Consider the following 22,176-nt stretch of genomic DNA (forward strand, 5'->3'; position numbering starts at 1 on the left):
AAGGTAGTGTATTAATATCTGCTGATAGAGAGAGATAGGTCTGCATAAGAATTATGCTATAAATTGCTGTGTGATGGGGTTCCCTTCCCAGTGCAGTGTCTGTGTCACTGGGCAGCAGTTTTTAAGGTCACCCAGTGAAGACAGGAATATGGAAGAACTGACATAGCTATACCCTTTATGTTAATTCTAAAAGGAAAATGAAATTAAATGCAGATACAACTTTTAGAAGTTTTAAATAAGAGACTTCATGCTATATTTTATAATTATCCCTGTTATGTTGTTTTGCATTAGTGTTACACTATTTTATGTTACATGACTCTAGAATTGTTTAAATCATATAAATTCTCGAGTGCAAAATCGCATTTCAAGTGGACCAATATTTAGATTTTAAAGATGTCTTTTTAATTGCATTGTAACTGATGACTCTGTGTTGTTCTCATGTAATAGACAGTGTCAGGATGACTGTATTCTGAAATAGTCATTAACAGGTCTCCAATGAGGTATGAATTGCACAGTCCCAGGATTATGCCTCTCAGACTTTCCGTACTCACAAGAAAGCACAGACTGTGAATTGTCCCTTTGGTATATATTCCAGCCCCCAGATCAGTGCCCAGGAGGAAAGCTTCCCATCCTCTTCTCTGGTTATTTATGCTTTGGTACTGCAGCTCTGTAAGAGCAGAGTCTTGCTTTTGCGTCTGGGCTGGTGAAGGTGGTATGAAGAGGTTGACCCCACAGACCTGCTCCACACTGAAGCTTCCTGCACAGAGACTGGGCTGTATACCAACTTTAAAACCAGCCCTTCACCCATGACTCTTGTATTTAATTATAGTTAATTTAAAATAATCCTTATAATGTAAGTGTCCATGACCATGACATAGGATTTCAGCATTTTTTCACTACAGTATTTACAGTATTTAGTAACAAATTACTGAAATATCAGCAATGCCATTTTAAGTATCAGTTAAATTTGTTATTACCTGAATGTTGTCTTAATGTTGGGAATATAGAATCTCAGTAATGTCAAGCTTTGATTTTTACTTACAGCAGATAAACTTAAAGCCCCAGTAGTACATAATTAGTCCTAATAGAAAAGCTAACTTTCTTTTATTTGGGTCAGACTTCATTTTTTTGCTCAGTATAGTGAACACGAGTAATGTTCAGTAATAAAAAAATACTATGCAGTCTCAAACCTATTACATGTTCTGTGCAGATGAAAGTAATTAGTAAATTTTCTTTGTTCAGAGTAAAGGAAGTTGAAAATATGCTGTTTCTCATATTATTTTAATCCAAATGTTGTTATCCATAAGTATTCAGCTTAAATTCAGCTATACCTAGTGAACTTCACAAAATTAATTACATTTCAAATATGTGATTCAGAATCTAAGATTCAGACCTTCAGATGGGATGAATCGCCCTCTGGAGGTGCTGGTTTCAATCTGCTGACTTCACAGGATCCTGCTTTGAACTGACTAGCTCAAACTAAAAGTTAATTGAGTGGCCTGTCACCTTAAGAGTGGAATAACTGAGCATTTCATACCATACTAGGTCTTTTGTGTAGACTTCTTTCTTTTTAAGAATGACTGTCTTATTCCTCACCTTTTCTGTCAGTGTTTTTCTTGTACTGTTTCTAAAATAAATAAGCACAATTGTTACTGTTGCTATTTCCTGTGTATTTTGTTTTTTTCCTGTCCTTTTCAATCTTGTTATCTTATCTTGCCCTGTTTTTTTTTTAACTTTTTCCTGACTATTTTTAGCTACCATCTCTTCTGAAGCTTTTCACTTGCTACCTCTCTGACCATCCTACCTTCCATGTTGAGAGTACTGTCCTAACTTCTGATGTGGAAGACTGCTGACCTTTTCCTTTGATGCTGATACCAGTATTTTCTGTGAGAGATAGTACTGTAGTGAAGACATAGAAAAAGAAGAATATGGCACTCATCAATTTTTTATGGTTTTGAATAGTCAAGAAGAATTGTTCTTCTGTCTTCATATAAAATGTGCTGGTTTCCTAATGTACTTGTGATTTGAAGATGTTTGTAGAAATGTAAAATCAAATGTGAAGAATATAAAATCTATATTAAAGACATTTAAATTTAACAAAATATAGCATTAGTCTTTATTTTAAAAATTGAGTCCTACATGGCTCACTTGCAAAAAGTGGAATAGATTTAAAAAGTTGTGTACTGGTAAAGTCTGACTTACTAAAAGGTGAAATTATTTTCTTCCTCCCTGCGGTAATATTTTCTTGATTTATACCTATTAAAGATCTCTCCTTCTCTTGAGTTCTCTGTTTTCTCCTTTTTTTATTTTTTTTGTTCCTTTTGTTAACCTAAGTTTCCTTTTCCTTTCTGCACTGGACTCCTAACTCTTTTGGTTTGGTACCAATCCATTTTTGTGTCATATATGCATCCATTTGCCTAAAATATTGCCCTAAGCATGATCATATATATTCAAGAATATATAAACATTACTTCTAAACACTGGATAGATCTGCTATATTAGGACTTCAGTAAACTAGATGAGAAACTTAACAATTCAGTGACAGCATTTTAAGTTTTTTATGACATGTGCTTTCATAGGATCAAAGTACCTTGCCTCCTAAATCAATGGAATAATAATTATGGACAGAGATAAACATTCCTGTAAGAATATAGACTTATGGTACTTGTTCAGTTTAGGAACGCCAACTTGAAAACAGCATCTGAATGAAAGCAAACATGCTGCATTCATAAATGGTATGGCAGAAGTTTTCAGATTTTATTTACAGATAAAGAGAAATGCTAATAGAAAGAGTGCTTTGTATTGATAGTAAGATAAGTAGATAAAGTTTTTTAAAAAAAGACAACTAAAAGATGTAGATCCATAAAACCAGAAGAATTTTTGCAAATCATGCTTTGTTATAGCAGAAATATTAAATAAAAGTTATTGTTTTCTGAGGGGTAGATACCTACATATTTTATTATCTATACTAAATGTTCTTTAGATAATCTGAATTCCTTGGATTGAAATAAAAAGAATGCCAAGTATATGATAAAACATAAACAGTGAAGTTCAGAACTTTTTGGTTTAGATCTGTAAAATATGATTCTGAAGCCTCTTCTGATACTTACAGTAATTTGCAATAATGGTAATAATAACAACTTACTAGAAAATGCTTGGGGGTGTGCCTGAGAATGTCATTTATGGTGCTTAAAAGTTTTTAACTAGTGTAGTTATAAGCAGGACTTTGCATAATTTTGAGCCCATTAAAAAATCACCTTCTTTGCTAGATTCATTTACTGGGCATGAGGATGACATTACAGACAAGGATTAGAAAGCAGAGCAAATTTGGAATCTCTAAAACAGTTGCACAGATGATGAGTTTTTGTGTTGTACAGTGGCATCAGTAAGTTTTTTGTTAGAATGAATCAACTGCAACTACTTTTGTAAAAATAAACCATATGAAAATTATCCATAGAAAAAGAAAGAATATTAAAAACTATGTAAAACCTATCAGGATTTTCTGGGTTATGTCCTCAAATGGTGTAAATTGGCACGCGTAAAGTTAAGTCACCGCTGCTTACTGAAGATTTGTCCTTTCTATTAACTATATAATACAACAGATCCTGAAATAGTCCCTTACTTAATACTTGTATTCATTTTACAGTAGAGTAGTTATGGAATAAGGTCTTACTCATCATGAGAAATAATACAATTCTAACAATGGCATATTATTGTTAGAAGGAAGTACATCAAACTGACTTGAATTAGTATAGTTTTAGAAAAATGTCTTTGTTTTTGAGAGTTCTGTATTGATATCACTTGTTAAGTTACAAAGCTATTGCGTATTTAATAGTACTACTAATCTAAAATTTAGAGTTTTAGTTTGAAGATAAAATTACTCTTACACTCAAGTTTAGATACTTTTGATTTGCAATTTTTGGGTGATAATGTCTCAGTTAAAAAAAAATAGTTAAAATATCTATCTTTTAAATATATGAAGAACAGTGAGGAAAGCATAGCTGGAAATACTAACAAAACAGGAAAGATTTTTCAGCAAATGAGTAAGTGTAACCATAGGGAAACACTTGCAAGAGGAGAATAAAGTTGAGTGAATATTGCTACATTAAGATGTGAAAACATACTTCATCTATAAAGTCCTGCAGGAAATAATAATGAAAAATTAGGTCTTTCTGTTCATAAACACAGCTTAGGTACATGTGGTCTTGAGAGGTGCGGTACCACTACATATTCCATGAAATGTTCTTTGATCTCATTACAATCAAGTCTGGCTAAGACATAAATAGAATATAACTATCTGTTGCTGTATAAGGAAGATAAGGTGAGGGAAGCATAATTTATAAAACAACCATCCTGTTTGCAAATCCTGCAATTCACATGGCTGGCAGACACAGAAATAATTTCACAAATGAAATTGGAACATGCAAAATCCATAAAGATTGTGTTGAAGATTTGTTTCATTTGACTTTCTCTAGGATTATGAGGATCTCTACAATTATGATATATATATATACACATAATATATGTATATTATACATATATTGCTATGTATATGAAAATAAATGTGTGAAAAGCTGTAAAAGGAATTTGAGTTACATGCAAGAAATGTTTCAAAATAGGCTACAGGAGGATATTTTTGTACAGTACTTAAAAGAACCAAAAGAAGTAATGAGAGTTAATTCAGTCCTGGATCTGATAGTGATCAGAAAAAAAAAAGTACTAGATGTGAAATGAAGACCTTATGGATGTACAATACTTCTGGTTTATAAAGAGACCATCAAAAGGGTAAACATATTGTGAAAATCACTGACAGAAACGTTAGAGTTTGAAGAGCAATAGCAGAAAGCTAGTTCAGCAATAACATTGCAATAGAGTAAGAGCAAGATTCTGCTGTAAATAAATGTTTAGTGAAGTATAAAATAGGAGAAAAGAAAACAGAACTGGAAATGGGAACTTTAAGCTTGCCATTGGCAAAGATAAAACAGAAAGAAAGCTCTGACCATGTGATGCTATCAGAGAAAGCCTAATTATCCACTTGGTATAGTTTTGCTAATATAATCTGAAAATATGTGAAAATTTTAAAGAAACACTAGAAAGCAGATTTTTTTCAAATTTCTCCAACTTTTTTCTCTTTGTTCCCAATAGAGTAATACTGAATAAAAGGAAATCTGAGTCCACTGTCTACAAATCAGATAATTTATTTGAAGTGATAATTGAAGAGACTGCAAACAAAAATCATAATTGAAAATATAGAAAAGTATCCACAAATATGAAGGGGTCCAGATTCTGTACCCCTGTTCTGCCCACTGGAGGTAGCACAAGGTAGCCAAGATCCCTTCCTACTCACAGGCTGAGAATTTGCCTGCCATGGGGAAGTCACGGTCAGCCTAATGCTGGTCTATCCCTCTGCTGTGCCAACAGCTCTCATCCTTCACACAGGTTTGGTAATGGGAGCATCAAAAGGTACGCCTACTCTCTACCAATTTTCACCTGCATTTAATTTCTTAGATGACATCTGTACTAGAAAACAAAATGGACCACAACCCAGTCAAGAGTTGGTAGCAAATTACAGCTCACATCGGCATGGCTAACGCATCAGCTCTCCTGAAGCAAGGTGGCCTCGTTCATATTGCCTACTAAGAACAGTCCCTAACCCATGCTGTTCCCCAAATCTTGCTGTGTCTCACCTGAGTGCTTGTTGGCCTGGGCCAGAAGCATACCAAAGATCATGGTAACAGATAAATGGCATGGATTGTCACATCGTAGAGCTCAAGCACGTGCCTGGACCCTGTTTAGCTCAGTAACGGGGATGTAACCTTATGAACTACATCCAGTTGGCAATAATTACAATTGTACTAGCCTGCTCTAAATTAAAATCACAATGACATGAAAACCAAAAATTTATAGGTATCTTTCAGACTAGTGTTTCTTGAACAGAAATGTCAATGAACGTGTAAATTTGGAAGTAATGTGTGACTTAATTAGAAGAAAAGAAAGCGTAGAAAATCTGAAAAATCAGTAAATTAAGAAAGTCAGAGGAGGACAATAAAAGGCAAAACAGTACTTATCTGATGTGAAAGTATTTTTAAATAGAAACTGGAAAGCCAGTTAGATGAGTGAATATTCTTTTCAAAATAAGCAAGGTTACAATAAAGAAGTCAGTATATGACCATTTGGGTAAATAGATTTAGTTCATTCTTAAAATGCAGTTTGGGTCCCACCTATGTGGACCTCCTCGTAGGATAAAACCCTGAAATATAATGCATTTCGTTATGGGGTTTTATTCTAAGACTTTTGAGAAAGACTTGATACTGAAGTGGGCACACTTCAATATAAGATAGTGACCTCATCATGCACATGATAAGTACTTTACTGAATATTTATACAGATTTCAAGAAAGGATATGCAATAATATTTTGGGATTAACATAATCTCTCTATTACTTGGAGAGTTTTCCAGTATGTGATGCAATTACTATTAGGTTCCAAGTCATATTTTGACCTTGTGAGGTCACCAGTTATTTTCAGGTCATAGAAAACTATGTGCAGGATGCACAAAAAGGGGAAATTCATTACATTCATAGAATACTTTGTGACCTGGGATTAACTGCTTAAATCTGAAGACAGAAAATAAAAAGGGAAGGGAAAATGTGGCAAGTCAGACAGTGTTGGAACATAATGCATTAGTGTTCAGTTGAGTATTGTCTTTTAAGTTACTCAGAGGTAAAGAGAGGAAATAAACTGCTCAAATAAAAATTATATGCAGATTCTGAAAGGGGGTCAGCTCCTCAGGTGAGTGATGAGGATGTAAAGGTCATAAATGAAATAAATAAATTGGGGAAAATTTCAGGATGCTATAGATCAAAGGAAAATGGCCAGAAGTTGAGAAGAAAGGTTGGGAGTAGCTGCTTGGAAACAATTCTTGATAGGAAATTATTCTTAATGGAACACTGGGAAACAAATAGGCCATCATAACAACTATTCAGCAGTAAATTTGCCTATAGATTAAGTATTTGGAGAAGCAGTCCTGCAGAAATGCAGGCAGCTTTTCTGGAGGAACTAACTGGCTGTTCTGGCTTTGCTGTATTGCCATCAACTGTATGTGCAACACAGTGCGGAACTATGTTGGGAAAAATCACTTCTGTAGTATGAATGTACGATTCAGTACTTTTGGCTTGCTTTGGCTTCAGTAGAGTTATGTTCTTGCAAATAATAGAAATATATTATTGCAAATAATCAAAACTACGTTAGAAAAAGCAAGAGGATACGAATGAAAAATATAAGAAAGTAGAATTATATACACATAGATGGAGGAAAACATAAAGCAAATCTGTCACATATATTACATACCTAGCTGGAAAAAAAAGTGTTCTTTCTTATAAAGACCTTGTAATTTTGAAATGCAAATGCATTATATAAAATTATTAGACTATGATCCCCTTGAGAAGAGTTTTAGAAAATTGCATGAAACAACCAAACAAAGTATTTGAACTTATCCACTTCTCTCTGAATACATTGCATATTCTAAACCTAATGTCTGAAGTGCCGGAACTGGTAGTTCCTGTTTTGAGGAAAAAAGTCATTTTAACACTCTATGAAAAGAGATTCTGAAAAATGTTATGGCAGATATTGTAGGTACAACTGTCTGCTAGGGAAGTGTTCATAAACTGCTTCTCTCTTCATTGTGAATGCATTCTGTGCCCATCACTCCTGCTTAAATAATCACTTTTGGGGGCTTTCCCTCTGTTGCTCAAGGAAGTGGGGGGACATAGTTTTTTAGAGCTGCTGGAAGCTAAGTTGGAGTGTGGTAAGGAGGAGATGACTACATCAGAATTTTGGCTGAAGTGTAAAGGAGTTGTAAAAATGCATTTTCAGAGATGAGGAATGGGTGTCTCTGAGCAGGAGTGTAATGCTGCTGGGAGCCCTTAAGTCTATTTACTCATTTAGTATGTTGAGAGCACACGTAGGTATCATGAGATTTGGATGTTTTGCAGATGGATAGATTAACTAGATTACAAAGAACAACTACTACATTTCAGGAATTCATTATGAAAGTACCCTATGAATAAACTATATGAATATTAAAAAGCAAAACCAAAGCATAGAAACCACTTCTTAGAAGAACTTTCATATGTGACTGGTATAGTTGCATAGTCTGTGCAAGTGCAGTAGAGCAAAGAAGCAGAAAATCTGGGCTAGATGTCATAAACCGCTGCCCAGTTTTTCACTTTTTTTTTTTTTCTTCTTTCCGAGGAAATAATTTGGAGATTCCTGGCTAAGCTATCTCAGGTTAAAAAAAGGTAAAGAGAATAGATTCTCTAAAGGTGAGCATCTGGAAATAAATGTGAAGACAGACAGCCACTGCAGCATTTAGAACACTTCTTTGATCTGTTATAACCTTACATCTTTTGGTTTAATTTTTTTGGTCCAGAATATTTCTGCTTTATTCAGACAAAACTCACTGAAAACAATGCAGAACGTGACGTACTTTTACCACGAACTAATAATTGCGTAATCATCAAAAAGAGACTCCGTAGTATACTTCAACTAGCAACATCCTTCTACCTCCATTTAATCAGATTTTTTGAGACAATAGAGAGAGATACAGGCTTTGAGTCAAATCTTCCTTCTGTTATGCTTGATTCTCAAAGAACACTAGTTTTATGCCTGCCTGTCCATCCGTCTGTCTACTTATTTGTGAAGAATAGTATAATTCTTGTTTTAGCTAACATTTTAGTTAAATGCAAAAATAACAGTTATAGTATTACTAAGCAGAAGGTGTACAAAATCCCTGGTTTATCCAGTTCTTTGAAGAAAAGGAAAAAAAAAAAAAAGAACAAGTGGCTTCTACATTTAAGAAAATTAAGTGTCATTACTGATTTGCAAAAATTTGCTGAAGAGATGGACAGATGTATTTTGTTTGAAGGGTCTGTGGGTCCTACTGCTCTAGAGTACCACAAAATCCTGCATAACATTGATATTCCCCAGTTTTACAGATGAAGCAAAATCAAAGAACGCTCATGCAAAATGGCCGTTATAAAAGTGAGTGAATAAAATTGTTGTATCTCTGTGTTAAAATAAAGTCTGGAAAAGGAGAATGATTTTGATTTCCAGGTAAAAGTGAATCCACATGACTGAAAAGGTTTTTGGAAAGCAAGATTTATAAGGCACCTTTCAAAAGAGTTGTATTGTTTAGTCTAGAGAAGAGAAGACTGGGAAAATAGTTTGACATCTGAAGATTAATGTGAAGAAGATGGTCATCAATTGTCTTTTGTACCCCTTTGTGTAAGGACAAGAAAAAATTATCTTAATTTACAGTGAAGAACAGGCTACATATTTGGAAAATCCTTCTAAGTACAAGGACAGTTAAAGGCTGGAACTGGACTGTGTGGCAATGCTGGAGCATCTTCCTCACTGGCAATTTAGAACAGATTAGACAAAAAGTTTCTGTCATCACAATGCTCTTACATCTATCTTCTTTCATAATTGTTGGCTCCACTCAATAAATAATGTGGAATATTAAGAAGTAATTTGAAAAATAAATACGGAATGTGGAGATGAAATTGGATATTCTGAACACATGATAAATCATCAAAAATGCAGGTATAATTTTTTTGTCAACAGACGTATTCTTGTGTTTTGTATGCCTTTCTATGTTTTAATTTTAACTTTATTTAAAGTTCATATACATATAATTTCTATTTACAGATCATCCATAAGGATAAAGCGTTTTACCCGTTCGTGCAAACAGTACTATTACTCTGCTTACACTACTTGATCCTCCGGGCAGGAAGTTGGTTTCAGCATTGTCAATACCCTTTTTCCTTGGCTTCTAATTCTATCTAGCACATGCTCTTCAGGTATGTATAGCTTTGTATATATTACGGTGAAATATTCTGCATTCAGAACACATGTAGTTTCTTTTTAAGTCACATATAGGTAACTAGAGTTTATTATTTGACAGAATATCTGAAAAAGTCTGATTCCTAAACAGAACCAGAACTCTGAGATGAATTTTACTTTCTGTGGTTAACAGCCTATTTTTACTTTGGCAAGTAAAGCCTGTTAGTAATAAAAATGAATACTAGTATCTCTGCTGTGATAATGGAACCCTAAAGTGAAATTAGTTAGTGATATTAGAAAGTATCACTTGTATTTCTGCTCCAAACCTCAAGATATTTTATTTTCCTGTACTCAAAAACAACATTAAAGAATATGTATGGCTCACGTTACCAGCATTCATGGCCTTGATTATAATGTGGATCATTCGTGTATATGCTTTTGTTAGAACAGAAAATATGTAACATGGGAGAGCAAGGATGTTGAAGGAATGAAGATCATTTGCCTATTCAGAATATTGACAGAGTTCAGTCCATTCAGAATACTGGCTAGCATGTCTGTTCTGTCTAAGAAATTCAATGTGAAGGATGATGAGAAAACCGTTTGTATTTATTACTGTGATAATCTGTTAGCTGCTTAAGGACTTAGATGTTCATATCGAACAATAATTAAAGTCTTCAAATTAAAGTGTTTATCTTCCAGTGGTTTTTCTTGTATTGGGTCTGTGACAGAAAAGGCTGTGAACATTTACAAATGGACATTTTATTGTACCTTCTTCCCTCAAATTGTGTTAGAAACGTTTCAATTATTAGAAGCAGCTGTATTAAAAATGTGAATAGTGTACAGAGAATCAGGTGACTTTCACTCAGTTAACCTCCCAGAGAGGAAGATCTGAGTAAGAAAAGTAGCACCCCTTCACTTCTGTAGCTCACTCCATCTTGTTATCTTGATACAGAGCCAAGGGGTTCCAGTATAACTTTTCTGTTTAATACTGCACTTGAATCATCTAGATTTACCTGGCTTTGGTTTATGTTTTTTTAAAGTAGGAGACATCTACTTACGCTATTTGAGAATTAACTTAGAAAGAGACCACTAAAGTCTTAAAACCTTTATAATACAAGCCAATCTGGAGAAGGATTGTTGTCAACTTGAATAGAATTATTCAAGAATATGAATTACATACCACTGCACCTTTATATTAATACAGTTTATATAGAAGAAAAACAGTATAGGTCAGAGAAGCTTTTGGGGGAACATGTCTAGCAAATAACTTTAGAATGTTTAACTCACACTTTTTTACAAGTATAGGAAAATATAATTCCTGGGTAGAAGTGAAATACTGCTTTAAAAAGGCCTCTGAAAGTTGAGTGACTTGACTTCACATGAGAAGTAGCTTATGATCCAACATGTTTCTTGAAGAGAGAATAATGGTCTAAATTGTGAGATGCCTTAATGAATTGAACAAATTGAGAAAAATGAGAAAACTACTAAGGCTCCTTTTACTTACAATTGAAATCTAAGGTTGTCTGGTTTTGCTTGTCAGAACTTGCTTTTCAACGTGTATATTAATTTAATAATTGTTGTTATTGAACATTCACATTTATATTTATAATTTTAAGTTATAAAATGCAAACTATATTTTCAGCTTTCCCATTTAATATTTTATTGAACAGTTTAAAAATAATTTTTGCTGACTAATGAAAATATTTAGTTAACCAGAGGGGATTTATTATGATGAAAAATTTCATTTTCCTGCATATCTTCAGAGGCCCAATGCAGCTACTACAGAAATCAACCCCCAGCAAGGTGCCTGTGTCTATTTTGGATAGTATGATAGTCAGAAAAATATAGAGCTAATAATATAGAAGGATCTAATGCCCCATTTTCAAAGGTGCAAATGAATTTGTCATTTAATAATTTTGAAAATATTACTTACAGGTTAAATAAGGACATTCAGAAACAGTAAGAATAATTAAAGGGTGATTAGGAAGAAGAAGAGTATATGCAGTTTGATTAAGTGAGGAAAACAACCATATACAAGGAAACTGGAATGATATAATATTTATTTAAGTTGGCCGGAGAATGTAGAATTGGAGGCAGAATTGGGAAAACATGGTGTGCAGTTATTCTGAGTTACCCTATTTTAGCAGATTTAATGATGTTTTAAAGTGGTGGTAATCCCCTTATTTAACATAACCACAATTAGACTGGACAAAGTAGTAGAAACTGTACTTCAGAAAGACAATCCTATGGTCAGATATAGGTTGGAAAGTATAAGTGTTAGCATATAAGAGTGTGGAAGTTTTTTGGCCAATTTTGAGAAATAAATAAGAAAATGTCAGAATTAAGAAAATATTTTCCCTGGAGTACTAGAAAGTGTATTTGTATGTAGTTTTTGGCTCTGCAGAATAATACCGTGATGTACGGTAACAGTGTAAAGAGATAGTTGTCTTCTTAATGCAGTTTGCGTGTGTGTGAATTTGTATAGCCTAGTTTTCCATCTAAGTTGGCCAAAGCACAGAGAGTTATTTTAATTGCCCAATTTTTATAAAGAGTATGAATAACTCATCTGGGATGCTTTTGGCTGCTTCTTTTTGAGTGGTAGTGTAGATGAATTTCATTGCTGGTATGTGTGTGCCCCATGAGTGCAAGGCCAAATTATTTGGACAAGCAGAGTCCATTAGATGGTACCAGCAGACTACTGCTTGAAGGACCCTCATGTCCACTATCCTCAGGGCATTAAATAGTGACATGAGTACAAATGTTCATGATTTCATTGTTTCCATTATACCACAAAGATGGAGATAATGCAGTATATGTACTATGTGATTCTTTCAACTTTATATGTAATAGTATAATTAACTTCATGCAGTAAATTAAGTCTTCTTATGACCATTATCAAAATACTAGATATCTATCTTTATATATGGATAAAGGAATCATAAGTTACTGGGGTTTAAGATTTTCCATAGTGTGATTCTTCAGAGAGCAACATGTCCCATAGTAACATTTCCTTTTTCCAAGAGGAAACATACAGCAGGGGAGGGAGGAAGAAGACTTCCCTTGAACAGAAATCAATTTATTTCTATATTCCACAAATAAAGCTATAATTATGATTTAAGACAGTGTCTCTTATTCAGTGTCCTAAAAGCTGTGATTCTGACCTTGGGGTACATATTCATTACCAGAGTCCACTTATATTGGCAGGGAGGTCTGATGGAGGCAAGAGCAGCCTGATTCCCAGCACAAGTTGCTGCCCATGAATGTAGCAAGGGATAAAAGATTCATCAGCAATATGGCATGTCTTTGATTCATGTATTTTAAAGCCCAGGGCCTGAAAAGACCTATTTTATTACTTGCACACTCCCTGCAGGGACTGTGATAGTGACTGGCTTTGTGTTGAATGCCTTATGTATTTATAGCTCCGATAGTAGTGATTGTCTTTGTATTTTCAGTACCGTGTTGTACATAGTCTGAGTGACTTGCTGGTCTTGTCGCTTTCCTCTCCCTTATTCTCTAACAAACTATCCGGCTTATTAGAAACAATAAACACCAGAAATAGATTCCCTTCTACGACTGATTGCAGAAGCAAATGTACCATTACAAATCAGTGACAGAGCCTTCTGTATCTACAACTTTACAGAGGGTGAGGGGGCTAGCAGTTCAGTGTCAACTATCAGTGCCTCAGCACTTTCATTTGCTATTTCAAATTCAGACTGCAGTAGTACCCATAATCTCCTAACCAATCACTAATCCTCAGGGATTTTGAACTGCCAGCCTGCAAGATGTCTATTTTTACATAGGGGTCCATGCAGCAGAGAAAGGACATTAGATTCCTCATAGGAGCACTGGAGTACATTACAGAGGGCTACCCTTCAGTCTTTCTCATGAACCAAGAAGGAATTTTCTATCGCTGTTGTGTTCCCCCTGCCTCCTCCCAGAAAAAGTAGCCATCATCACAGCCTGTCTCAGAAGATAAAGGACTGAAGTGTAGTACCACAATAGATGATTGATTCAGTTCACACAGGTCTAAAACTATATGATCAATAGTTCTCAGACTTACAAAACCAGCAACATTGATTTGAAACACTTGGTTATGATTTTGCTGTTATACATCATATTATCAAGGGCTTTTTACTTCCCAGAGGAGAGATCCTATGCAGTAGCAGGCCAATTAAATCATCTTCTAGGTTATCTTTTAAGATCAGTGAAAGCATCTCAGCATTTATAGTCTCTCACAAAACATTCTGTACTTTATCTACATTGTGCATAAAGTTGACTGAAACCACAGCCTTGCAACTACCTGGTACATACCGCACCAGATGTCTATGGTACACAAAGAAGTCCTCTCCTCATTAAACTTTGAACAAATGATACTCAGTACTGTGTTGTCTTCATACATTAAGGTACCAAGGGTCTGGGTGTCAGACAGGTCTATTCAGAGATAGGGATCTGCTCACATTCAAAATCTCTGTGATGCTCAGGGGATGCTTTGTCTCCATATAAGTATTTCAGAGTCAGGAACCTCTGCCTTGAACAAAAAGTACATTTGGGTTTGTTTTTCAGGGACTTACCAAACAAGTACCAGTAGTCAATGTGATAATTAATTATATGTTTTGTCAACAAGCCAGTGAGGGGCAGGACCATCTTCAGGAACTTTTATGTGACATATGGCTCTGAATTAAGCCAGTCAGAACCAGACATCATTTGGGGTTAGAGCTGGTAACTCTAGCTCTGAACCTTTCTGACCTTCATCATGTCTAACCATCTAAGCCATCGTAGCAGGGAGTCAACAGCAATGATCTGTCTTCCAGAGTTACCTTTTTCAAATGGGGACTGCTAAACGTGCACTTGTTCGTAACAGACACGAATGGGTGTCCCGTTCTAACTAGAGGGATGCTGAGAGCTCTTGAAAAAATGTTTTGCTTACCTGTTTAATAACATGGGGTTTGTACACCTTTTTTTTTAACCTTTCTTTGTGTCTTGTGAAACTTTCAGTACAGTTTCTTTACCTTCTTAGCCAGACATGCTCTTCCAAAATCATAATCAGATCCTGCAGCCAAACCCAGTATGATTATAGTTGATAGACTGGGTGTTGCCTAGGTGAAATCTGCTGACAGAAACTATTTTGCAACAGTACAGATTATTTTGTGTCAAATAGAGTCACTTTAGAGTTACTCACAAACCTAAATGAAAAGACTTTCTGTCTTGAGTATCCTAGCATCGTCAGTCTCCCTTAACCTCTTCAATAGTACGGGACTGTTTAATAGCTTTGACACTAACTGGAGTTTACATAATTTCTCCAAAAGTGCATTCTTCTGCACTACCTGCTTATCTTCTTCTGTACAGGGATACAATATGCCTTACGTTATAGTAAGATTTCTGAAAGGCCTTTGTTTATATTTTTACTTAAGGTTGGAGACCTGTCTTACCTATCCATATCATTTTTTACTAATGCAAACATGGCTTTCTTGTCTGCTTGAGGAATATTCCTGTGCCTTGTAAAACACATAGCAGGGAAAATGGGAGTATACTGCATGGGTTATGAATCTCCTACTGAAATAATAGGAAACTCTCACAAGCTTCTGCTGTTTTAATTATGATGTTAACTGTGCCCACTTAAGGTCTACTGCCAAACTCTAGAAACAATGCCCTCGTCCTTTAGAGGAAGCTTGAACTACTTTATCTTCAGTTTTCTACTTCAGTTTTTATATAAAGTTTACATTGATTCGTTGAGCTTTAGTTCTTAGCAAGTAATTTTCTTAGAACAGGGCTGATTTCTGTGCATTGGCACATTTTCTTCTCTTCATTTCCACTCCCTACTAATCTTTTAGATTCTGCTTGCAGAAAGACCAGCAGGGTTTTAAGAGCACAATATGCATGACTGCATCTTTTCCTCTAATGCATCTTTCCTAACAGTGGGAAAGAATGGCTCTCTCAGAATGTGCTCATCTAAGCTTCCAGTTCCCCAGGATCTTGGAAGGACTTCTGTGCAATAGCAGCTTCAGCATCTGCCACAGATAGCAGGCAAACTGGTGGTTGATTGGCAGAGCTAAGAAGAAATAGATTTCCAGCACAGGGGCAATGGATTCTTTTTCAGAGACTTTAACTACAGCACCCCTCCAACACTTCTTCAAAACAGCAATAAATGTTTTAAAATCACACATGAAAAGGATGGACAGGGATCAACTTTTCACCTTCTCTATCGATAAAAAAAGTTGAGGGCGCATCAGATGAAGCTGGCAGGTAGGCAGGTTCAAAGCAAATAATAGAAGAAATTATATTGTTTTATGTGTTCATGGGTAACACACTCATGACATTCTTTGCCTATGGATGAAAGACGTTCACACGGACCTAAGGTGTGACTGCACGAGACCTTAGAAGAGAGATCTAGTAATGGTCACTGACTAGACAAACCACATCAGGCTCAGGAAACACCCCTATCTAAAACAAAGTTGGACGCTGGAACCCATGGGGATTATCAAATGTGCTTGTCCGAGTCCTGCTGTTCTCCGAGAGAGTACTTGAGTAGAAATTGGCTTATGTCTGCTGTTGGAGATAGGTAAATGGGACAAGTGTATGCCTGGCCTGAACCAGTCTGACCTCTCTTGTATTCTTAAAGTTTATTTATGAATCTTGGCCTACTGGCAGTCTTTGCAAAAATGAAACAAATACTTTTAGGACCTCCCCCTCTTTAAATTCAACCAGCTAGAGCCAACCTTAGTCAGTCATTCTTGTTCCTTTTACTGCACTGTCAGCTTTGCTAACTACGTAGTCTCTGGTATTTAAAAGATTTTATGACATATGAAACATCACCTCTTTTTCCTCACTTAATCAATGCTCTTACCTAAACCAAACTTTATTCATCTTTATCTCTTTAGAAACTTATTGCTACCACTGTAGTTTTGAGTAGTGACTTTTCTTGTTCTTTATGCTGGCTTTCAGATTCTACTGCAGAGAGGAAATCTTTGAGCCCACCAAAGAAAAGAGAAGAAAATTAATAGAAAATACATTGGATGTTGTTTCCGTCACAGTAATTTGGGAGGAGGAATTTCATTCTGATCCTTGTTACATGAATAAATCAAATTCACAGATCTGCAATGCCAGATCTGTAAGTCATGTTCCAAAATTCAGCAAGCCACGATCACAACCTTTGGATATTCTCAGAAATAACTTTCCTCTCTTCCATTCACCTTGGGGAGTTGTCCTGATAGTATTTATCCTAAGTCACTTAGCAAGGACAAGGAAATTCAATGAGAAATATCTATATTTAGCAGAGATTAAGGTGGTCGATGCTTATGTTCAGTTCCCTGGTCAGCTTAAAGTCCTTCCAATTTTTGGTAGATAGGCATAGGTGAACACAGCTAGAGCTCGAGGAGGAGGGGAATAGGAAGGGACAGAGGAACAGGGGAAGATCTAGAGCCCTTCATAACATCCCTTCACCCTCTGCCTCCTGCTGCTGGTAAATCTGCACCTGAACAGCCAGTGCTTTAAAAAAAAAAAAACAACAAACCAAAAACCTCTCCTGTTTGGCTTTTTACTTTTAACACCTCAGGTGTTGAGCAAATGAAGGCAAACCTTTGTGCCAGGGCTCTGTCTCTTTAACTTTGTATGTACACCAGCAGGCACAGTAGGAACCCATTCTGTTTTGAACATACTACAGCATAAATGGCTGATAAATCAGAAAGGAAGGAATCCACATTTTCTATTACTTGTGTGGCCTCCTGGAATGATTAATATATGCTTAATGAGTTTTATATGTACACTTACTTAAATGAAATGTTTCTTTTTTAACAAGACCACTTAAAATTAAGTATAGAAATAGGGCAGCTGGTATTAAGATTAAATTTACTATAGTATTTTAAAATAACACAATAAAAATACTATGCAAGACATTTTTTGATGCCAAAGTTTTAGAGAAAGTCAGACCACTGAAGGGGTAGAAGTCATTGGCAGAGCAGTTGGAACTATAACCTACGGAATGCAGAACCTGCTCCTGATAGCTTTTTTTTTCTCTTTTAATGTACTCATCTACTTTATATTAATGACTACTGTGTTCAAAATTGAAAAATCCACTAGAAAATGAAAAAGCAGGCAATTTCAGTTTTTTCTGATCATGAATGAAAATTGTAAGAGAATGAGATGTACTAGTTATAAAGTCTTGAAGGTCATGTTGACTGGAAACAATCACTTAAGTTCACCAACTAGCAGTGATTAGTCCTTGTTGAATAAATCAGTTTTCAGTACAGTATGTTTTGATATTTTTTTTTCTTACATGTTATGTACATCTATGGTTATTTAATTTAACTCATAAAAAATGAAGTTCTTTTTTGCTACGTTTTCATTGAATTCCATTTTCCATCTGCACACACTTTACAAATTATAATTGGAAGACTGAATCATGTCGTAAAGAAAATCCATTAAATTTTCTATCATAAAATGTAAAAATTAAGAATCAGAGGCTAGTTATATAGATGATTAAAGAAAAATTGTACAGGCATGAAATAACAATCTGGATAGCAAAGAGATTCATATTTTGTAAAGAAGGTATATTTAGCTGAATAAGAGTCTTTAAAATGATGAAAAAAACCCCAAATGTAAAACTGTACCAAAATAGACTGTGTAAGACAAGGTCTTTCTCTCTTCTGCTTTAAAAGGTAGCCAGAATTGATAATTTAACTCGGAGACACAAGCCAATCCACCCAGTCTGCCGATAACATGTACTTGTAGTTCTGGGTCCTAAGCAAACACAATGCGGGCCTTGCAAGTGCTTTAGAAAGCCCTGGTTAATAATCAGTTGTCCAGGAGTCCCCTCTGACCTGCGCAGGCCCTCCTTCATCTTGGAACAAAACCCCAGCAGCTGTTGCTTATATGAGCCATCACGGTGCAGTAACTGCACCCCTTGCCGCTGCCTCTGCCTCCCTCGGCTTTCTCGCTGTGTGTAGCGAGAGAAACCTGTGTCTGCAACTTACGTTCAGAGCAAATTAAAGAAAGCTGGGCAGCTGAGTTACAGAGACTTGCCTCAGAATAAGGTAGAAGGAGATGACCTAGGGTTAGATGACCCTGACTATCAAGTGTGTCGCCTTGACAAATAGTAATTGCTTAACAATTGCTCTAGGCTTGGAAAACATATGTTATCATGTTCATGCTGTATCCACTGATAGAGATTGTTTTCATTACACATACTGGATATTTCTAACTCTGCTGAACCTACTGATGTGTGAAAACATAGATAAGTTCAAACTAGAGGTCTCAAACTTGAAAGTCGGAAACTTAAAAGTCTCTCCTTTGTTCGAGTTATTCCTTTTGGCTAGCGGATGTCTGTCTTTAACTCAAGAATCAGTCTATGTCCAGCATCTACAGTGATCTTTGAAATGCTTTTTTTTTTTTGAATGGTGTCTTTGTTAGAGCTGGAGAAGTTTCAATGAAAGAATATCTCAGTTTTGTGCTTGGTGAATGCTATTGTATTAATTATCTCCTTGTATAGGTTTCAGCGTTAAGGCTGTTGGACACATTAAAGAGCAGTCCACACTCACAGCTCAGTATTTAAGTTCAGCATTGATTACATGTTTTATACACTGTAAGAACTTAAATTTTTTGGTCTGTACTGTAACAGAACTTCCTTCTGAACTACTGTCTACAGTTACTGTTTCCTTCCCTTTCAGCAAAAGTCTGCGTGATAATATAAACATGAGCCTCTTCCAGCTGAAAAAGATTTTCTTTGATATAAAGCATTCATTTTTCTAAAAACCTGTCGAGTGTCTCCCTGATCTTATCTTTTTATGCTTTTCCTTATACCTTAACACATGTCTGCTAAAGTATCAAGGAACTTCTCAGTGTAAGAAAGGCTGCAGAGAGACATAAAAGATGATAGAAATTTTTTTGGGGTGGTATAGATTGCCAAAATAAAAAAAAAGTCAGGGGAGGCGGCATGTGATGTTTAGCACTCATATGGGCTCAAGTGGTTAGAGAGGTGTATGTTGTGTTAAAGAAATGGCGCAAGGCATCTGTTGGGGTCAGTACATGGTCACTCATGACCTCAGGGGCATAGAGAGGTAGAATCCTTGTGACATGATTTGCAAGAGAATGTGTGGGCTTTGATTCATTCATTTTCAAGGCATCAGAAAGTAAATAGGATACTGCTTTTTTATTTGACGAAGATGAAGAAGTCTTCCAACTCAGCATCAGAAATTAAACTTCTTTTCTTATCTTTCCCTCCATTTTTATGTGCCTCTTGCATATTTCCAGAGGCTCTCCCTCTAGAATGATGAATCTTGTGCATGAGAAAAGGACAGTTGTGCTACTACTTGTAAATTTGTTGTCATATGACACAACCTGTCATTATTTTAATTCTTGCTTTCAAGTGAAATGTCTCCCAGTCTGTATGTTGAAACCGTGTGTTAGTAACAACTACAATAGTAATACCTAGATCTAGTACACAGCTTTTTATGTATAGATCTCAACCTTTTTTTAAGCCTGGAATGAGATTTTTTTTCCTTTTAAAACTCACAGAGCTCAGATGGAAGTGGCTGAGGCAAGATTAAACAGCATTTATACCTTCTCACTGTTGGGCCGCTTTGACAGATGATACCATAATGATACAGCTTTTCTAGCCTCTGAGTGCCACTGACTCACAGCCCAGCATCTATGCAGTGCTTTGTGCAGACCCTCCCACTGCACTCAAAACTTCCCCTATTCCAACAGCAGGAAGCTTATGGTTTCCTTCCATAATTCCTACAGAAGGATCCTTCCCTGGGTGGGATATGAGGCTTTTAGTGCCCTTTCTCAGTCAGGTCTTCATATCTGATGTGAAAAGTGTGGAAGACTGGGGAGGATTTCAATCATCATAATTTTTGGTTCTTTTATGTGAAGACGTGATACAGCATGAGAACTCCTTTAAGGGAGATCTTCCTAGCTGGATTAGCCTTTTGCCATCCAGTAGGCACTGCTAACTAGGCACCTTACATCTGGAACTCTTGTTCTTTGAAAAGACAAATACACAGGTAAACAAAATGTTGCTAGACACTTACTTCAGATCTTAGGTTATTTTAGACTTTTTATAACCTTAGTATATGTAGCCTTGGGGCATCCTGTAAGCATTATTCTGTCTCTTAGATTCAGTGAGTGGTAGAACAGTTTTAATTACCCCTATCTTAGAATGAAAAAGCCACTCATGAAATTCTGACTCGGGGACAGGATTATGTCCCTCATTTGAACTCCCATTCCAAACCTTGGCCAAAACACCATCCATCTTTCACCTTGATATAGATTTAATTTGATTTGTCTGTAGGAACAGTAACTAGCAATCTGCACTCAGATAGTGGAATGAAAGAGAGAGCAATTATATTCTTTAATGTGTTAATCAATCCAGTTTATTTAAGCGTATTCAGGAAATTGTGCTAAGTCACTTAATTTCTTTTTTCATTTATTTACAGGTCTACTTTACCTGTAGTGTTGAGCTATTGTCATAGTTTGGTTTTGATGACTTGCATCAAGCATGAAGCTTTCAAAACCATGTGTCAAAGGTAAGTTAGTTCAATATTCTTATTTGTATACATCCCTAAAAATATCATACGTTTACAGGGGAAGTTTTCATCACTTAATTGAAGGCTCAGCTCTGTTGATAAGTCACAGTCCTGAGTAAAGGATGTTGTGAAGCAGCATGTGCTCCTGCAGGGAGCTCTGAGAGAGATTTTCTCCTAGTGCTCTCTAATACACTGAGAAAGTGTGCATACTGCACCAGCTTTTAAAATAGTGCAACCTGATCCTTTCTCTACATCTCAGAGGGTGGGGGTGGGGAGTGAAGGTGAAAGAATAGTAGCCCAGATCCTCCTTCCCATTTTGGGTCTGGTTTTCTCTATTGAGTGAAGAGAGCATTAATTGTGCATGACCATGATGAGAAAGGACCCTTTGCTCTCACCCTTCACAGTTCTGGTGACATAGGCCAGGTTTAATCTAGTCCGTGTTACGAGAAACTAAGTACACTTACAGGGTTATAATGAGCTTCCCCCTCATTTTCATTTTCCCTTACTGGCATGTAAATCATTGCTTGTAAGGGATAAAAATCTGTAGGAGTTACGAAACTGAAGTGATTGCACTAACGTGGAGCTCCTTCTCATTAGTCTGCAGTGTTTATCGCACTGTTTAGTGTTGTAAAACTAAAATGAAATAAACTCCAAATCAAAAGATATTATCTAGTATTTCTCTACCCAGCTAATAGAAGTAAGATTGATAAACTAAAGTAGATTACTAAACAGATCTTTACAAACAAGAATAGACAATGTGCAAGTCAGGAAATTGGTTTGTTGGAGTTTCACTTGTGGGTATGGATTTAAAA

The 22,176-nt window shown here is 35.9% G+C and overlaps 2 long non-coding RNA genes across 10 annotated transcripts in view; one reads left to right on the top strand and one right to left on the bottom strand.

The window, feature by feature from the left end:
- Nucleotides 1-14,290, top strand: part of LOC141919687 (uncharacterized) — a 37,308-nt gene extending 23,018 nt beyond the window's left edge. For 3 of the 4 annotated variants that reach the window (XR_012622075.1, XR_012622071.1, XR_012622074.1), the window contains one exon: nucleotides 9,708-14,290. This is a non-coding gene — a long non-coding RNA (uncharacterized LOC141919687). The other variant, XR_012622072.1, reaches the window with a different exon arrangement.
- LOC141919686 (uncharacterized) overlaps nucleotides 1-22,176 on the bottom strand; it is a 78,790-nt gene that overhangs the window by 50,976 nt on the left and 5,638 nt on the right. The window lies entirely within an intron of this gene.

The sequence above is a fragment of the Strix aluco genome, chromosome 2 (genome assembly GCF_031877795.1).
Source record: "Strix aluco isolate bStrAlu1 chromosome 2, bStrAlu1.hap1, whole genome shotgun sequence".
Classification (NCBI taxonomy): Eukaryota; Metazoa; Chordata; class Aves; order Strigiformes; family Strigidae; genus Strix; species Strix aluco.